This window comes from Cebus imitator, unplaced genomic scaffold (assembly GCF_001604975.1).
Source record: "Cebus imitator isolate Cc_AM_T3 unplaced genomic scaffold, Cebus_imitator-1.0 Scaffold541, whole genome shotgun sequence".
Lineage (NCBI taxonomy): Eukaryota > Metazoa > Chordata > Mammalia > Primates > Cebidae > Cebus > Cebus imitator.
The window spans coordinates 1,578,853-1,584,731 of NW_016107856.1; positions in this window are offsets into that span (position 1 = coordinate 1,578,853).

The window sequence follows — 5,879 nt, forward strand, 5'->3', positions numbered from 1 at the left end:
TTATTTCAGTCAAAAGAATTTATTTTATTCCTGGGTAGCCTGTTTAAATTTTATCATGTATTCATTTTAACTGTTCAGAATACAGTGCAATGAAATATATTCGGTCAAAAGAAGAATCTAGATTGTCTCTTAAAAACAGCCTTACAGTCAAGACAAATCTAGTGAGAATTTACTTCAGTGAGATGCCGGAAAGGTCTGGACTTATGAGCAAACCCCTGGGCATCTTTTCAAAAGCTTGTGGGTGAGAAATGAGCTCAACTGGGGAAGGGTGTGGTGTGCTACGTGAAGTCAGGATTTCAGAGAAGACACTGTTCCTCTCGCTCCCTAGGGAGGAACACTGCCCAGTATAGTAAATTATCTTTTTAAAAGTACTTAGACTTTCTACTCTATAAGGAAAAATACTGGTTTTATTTATCTTATTTTATTGTTTATCTTTTTTTTTTTTTCTTTTCGTGGAAGATGAGGTCTTGTTATATTGCCTAGGCAGGTCTCCAACTCCTGGATTCAAGCCATCCTCCCGCCTCTGCCTTCCTAAGAGCTGGAATTACAGGTGTGAGCCACCATGCCCAGCCGAAAAATACTAGTTTTAATAGGAAATGTTTTATGTGCCAGGCCCACAAGGTGATTTCCTTCCTTCCTTCCTAATTCCCTCTCTCCCTCCCTCCCTCTCTTCCTTCCTTCTTTCTCTCCTTTGTATATTTCAAATTTTAATATTTATAATATCTGTATAATAAAAAAAGAATCTATTTTTTCTTTAAAAAATACTAAAAGTGCTGGGCACAGTGGCTCATGCCTATAATCCCAACACTTTGGGAGACCCAGGTGGGTGGATCACAAGGTCAGGAGTTTGAGACCAGCCTCACCAACATGGTGAAACCTTGTCTCTACTAAAAATATAAAAGTTAACCAGGCATGGTAGCGTGCGCCTGTAATCCCAGCTACTCAGGATGCTGAGGCAGAAGAATTGCTTGAACCCGGGAGGTGTAGCTGAGATCATGCCACTACACTCCAGCCTGGGTGACAGAGTGAGATTCTGTCTCAAAAAACAAACAAACAAACAAACTAAAAGTTTCAGGTCTTTAACTGATTTTTTTTTGCTTTTAATCTTTCTTTTATCACAAAAAAGAAAGCAAAAAAGGAGTGTTAACACCAACTTGGCTCCTAAGGGACCCTTTGTGCCCTTGCTGGGTCAGTAAAGCCAATCAGAACAGTTTTATCATATAAGGGGCTGGTACTGCAGGAGGTGCAGGCCTGTGATATTAACTGTCTGTATTTTGTCCCACTTTATAGGCAGCGAAGACAAAAGGATGGCGTTTAAAAGCCCTTCAGGGGGCCGGGCACAGTGGCTCACACCTGTAATCCCAGCACTTTGGGAGGCCAAGGCAGGCGGATCATCTGAGGTCAGGAGTTCAAGACCAGCCTTGCCAATATGGTGAAACCCTGGCTCTACTAAAAATTAGCCAGGCGTGGTGGTAGGTGCCTGTAATTCCAGCTACTTGGGAGGCTGTGGCAGGAAAATGGCTTGAACCTGGCAGGCGTCAGAGCAAGGCTCTGTCTCCAAAAAGAAAAAAAATTAAAACAACCAGGTGTGGTGGCGTGTGCCTGTAGTCCCAGCTACTTGGGAGGCTGAGCTGGGAGGATCGCTTGAGCCCAGGAGTTTTGGGCCGTGGTGCTCTTTGCTGATTGGGTGTCCACACTAAGTTCAGCATCAATATGGTGACCTCCCAGGAGCCGGGGGGACCACCAGGTTGCCTAAGGAGGGGTGAACTGGCCCAGGTCAGAAATGGAGCAGGTCAAAACTCCCTGGCTGATCAGTAGTAGGATTGGGCCTGTGAATAGCCACTGCACTCCAGCCTGAACAACACAGCAAGACCGCATCTCTGAAAAAAACAGAAACAAAAACAAAACCCTTCAGAGTCCAGGCACAGTGGCTCACGCCAATAATCCCAGCACTTCAGCACTTTGGGACACTGAGATTGCAGTGAGTTGAGATCATACCACTGTACTCTAGCCTGGGCAACAGAGCAAGACTCTTATCTCAAAAACAAAACAAAACAAAGGAAGAAAAAGAAAAAAACCTTCAAGGACTCCTCACTACTCTCAGGACAAATTCTAAGCTGCAGTGTGGCTAGAGTCTGGTGAACTGGGGCAGGCTATGGAGAACATAAAAGGGAGAAGTTAGAGAAGGAGCAGGCCAGGTGAAGTGGGACAGCATAGATCCTATAGGACCTTATAGGCCATTTGATAATTTTGCATTTTATTCTGGTTGAGATAGGAAGCCACCAGAGGGTTTTGAGCACAGGAGTACTATAAATCCACAGATCCTCATTCTGGCTGTTGTATTGAGAATGGCCTTAAGAAGGGCAAGGGGGCCGGTGTGGTCATTTACACCTGTAATCCCAGTACTTTTGGGAAGCTGAGGCTGGAAGATCATTTGAGCCCAGGAGTTTGAGACCAGCCTGGGCAACAGTGAGACTCCATCTCAATTTAAAAAAAAAAAAAAGGAAAGAAAAGAGGGGCAATGGTAGAAGTAAGACTTCTTTGGAGGCCATTATGTAATTCAGGTAAGAAATAATGATAGGAGAAAGTGATGGTGAGAACTGGTCCGATTCTGGATGTACTCTGAAGGCAGAGACTATGGGATTTACTGTAGATTGGATCTGGTATGAGAAAAAGGAGTGAAGGATGATCCAAAGATTTTTGGCCTGAGAAACCATAGAGATAGGGAAGAGCGAGGGAGGGAAGCAGGTAGTTTTGGAGGTGTATAGGAATCATTTGAGAATTCAGTTAAAGACATGCTAACTTGTAAGTCAGTATTCAAGGCCACTGCATACATGGTGGTTTACACTTGTAATCCCAGCACTTTGAGAGTCTGAGGCAGGCGGATTGCTTGAGATCAGCCTGGGAAACGTGGTGAAACCCCATCTCAATTAAATTTAAAAAAGTTAAAGAATTCAAGCCCCAGAGTGATGTCCTTGAGTAGGTGAGATGTGGGTCCCACCACCTGCGAAAGTCTGACCTGCAGTCCCTGACTCAAGATGGATGAATGGACACAGTCTCACACCATTACAGTGTTTCAGGAGGGCTAGGGATGGCCGTTGGCTGCTTTCACAGGGTGAAATGCAAGCAATCGACCCAGACCCTCTGTCCATTACACATTTATTCTCTCAAGACTTACAACAGAGGTTCTAAGTTAACACACTTGTGGATAATTAACATGGTTAAGAGAATTGTTTTATGGCTGGTAAAACCTTTAGGTTCTGGGGGTGCCCAGAGTCAATACTATTAACAGGTGATTCCCCTTTGATCTTCCTGGGAGAGACCACCCAGCACAAAATTAACATGAGTAAACAGAGTGGAGACAAATGGGTGTAGGGATAAGGCCTTTGATCATTTTTATCTCCAATTCCAAGCTCCCTCTGTCTCCTTGCATTTGTAGGATTGCAAATTTCAGGGTTTTGTTCTGGTATTTTGTTATTGTTTGTTTGCATTTTCGTTGGCTGGAGGCCACTCTCAGCTCCTAGAAGCTGCACGCAGTTCTCTGACATGTGGACCTCTCCACAGGCCATTCACAACATGGCAGTTTGTTTCTTTTTTCTTTTTCTTTTCTTTTCTTCTCTTTTTTTTTTTTTTGAGACTGAGTCTCACTATGTTGCCCAGGCTGGTTCTCGAACTCCTGGGCTCAAGCAATTCTCCTGCCTCTGCTTCCCATGGTGCTGGTATTATCTGTGTGTGAGCCACCATGGCAGGCCTGGCAGGTTTTATTAGTATCTGCATTTGGGACTCAAGGAGTCATCAGTTGACTTGTTGAAGGTCATAATTGTAGAGCCATGACTCCAACTCTTGTAGTCTGGCTTCAGAGTTCATGTTCTTACGTATTATGCTAAGCAGTTAAATACAAATGAATAAATAAGTGCTTTGTGTGGGGGGACACAGGAAATAATTACCCAGCAGCTATTTGAACCCAAATAAGTTTTGAAACCACACTTTCGTAATTCAAATTTTTTTTCTTTTTATGTTTTTATAATTCAATTTGATATCAAGCCAATTGGCACTGCCAGAGACTTTTATTGCAACATCAGTTCTTTCTTCCAATAATATTAAGTAACATAGGCCAAGGGGAGATATGGAGTCTGGAGGAAAAAATGTTGAGGAATTTTTTGCTGTGCCTAAGATCTTACCTGGAAAATAAAAAAGTTAATTGGTTGTCAATTCCTAAAGAAGGAATAGGTGACCAGGAGATATTGCCAACAAAAATAACTTGTGGTATATTGTATGTGTGAGAAGGATAAGAGATAAAAAGCACAATAAATTCAGACATGTTCATTTAGAGTAGAGCTGAAGAACTATATTATGAAAACCATATATATATATTTTTTGATATGGAGTCTTGCTCTGTCACCCAGGCTGGAGTGCAGTGTCGTGATCTCAGCTCACTGCAACCTCTGCCTTCTGGGTTCAATCAATTCCCTGCCTCAGCCTCCTGAGTAGCTGGGATTACAGGTGCCTGCCACTAAGCCTGGCTAATTTTTGTATTTATAGTAGAGACAGGTTTTTACCGTCTTGGCCAGGCTGGCCTTGAACTCCTGACCTCATGATCCACCTGCCTCGGCCTCCCAAAGTGCTGGGATTACAGTCATGAGCCACTGTGCCCAGCCTGAGCAATCATCTTATGGAAGGTCAACAGCCCAGCAGAGATGGATGGCTGAACAGTGACCAAATAGGTGGAGAGGCAGGTTTAGAATGAAGTATGCTGTCCTTCTGGTTTCTATATAGGTCAGATGCCATTCTAGACTAGGTTTTTGAGGAATTTCCCTTGGAGAGATTAACACTGTGTGACTGCCTACATTAGAAAGATCCAGTTTAGGCTGGGTGTGGTGGCTCATGCCTATAATCCCAGCACTTTGGGAGGCCAAGGTGGGTGGATCGCTGGAGGCCAGGAGTTCCAGACCAGCCTGGGCAACATGGCAAAACCCCGTCTCTACCAAAAATACAAAAAATTAGCTGAGCGCTGTGGTGGGTGCCTGTAATCCCAGCTACCTGGGAGGCTGAGACCAGGAGGCGGAGTTTGCAGTGAGCTGAGCCTGAGCCACTGCACTCTAGCCTCCGCGATGGAGCAAAACTCCATCTCGGAAAAAAAAAAAAAAAAGGAAAGATTCAGCCAAGTGGGCTCTCAAGAGTATGCATTAAGTATTTGATCTAGGACTCACAATGGTTACAAGCCATTTAGCTTTAAGAGAAAAAAAAATATACTGAAATCGTTGATTATGGGGGTTGAGGCTTTTAATGACTGGATTATTTTTACACTCATTACCTTCAGAGGAACTCTGTTATGTGGCAGTAGATTGACTTCTAATCCTGCTGTTGCTTCTTAACTGCTGTTCTTTCTTTCAGCTCATCTTTTCAATTATGAGAAGTTTTGTCTCCTTATCTATGAATTAAGGGAGGTGGACCAGGTAATTTCCAGCCAACAGCACAGGAATGAAATTTCAAGTCCACTCCTCCACACCATAAAAACCATACCTCAGTGTGGAATCCTGAGGTTGTGTACCTCCTGTAGTTGTCACATACTGATACTCTCAACTTTCTTCTTCTTCTTTTTTTCTTTTGTCTTTTTGAGACAGGGTCTGGCTCTGTCACTCAGGCTGGAGTGCAGTGGCAGGATCACAGCTCACTGCAGCCTTAAACTCCTGGGCTCAAGTGATCTTCCCACCTCAGCCTCTGGAATAGCTGGGGCCATAGGCATTCACCACCATGCCTGGCTAATTTTTGTATTTTTTGTAGAGACAAGGTTTTGCCATGTTGCCCAGGTGGGTCTCGAACTCCTGAGCTCCAGTGATTGGTCCACCTCTACCTCCCAAAGTGCTGAAATTACAGGT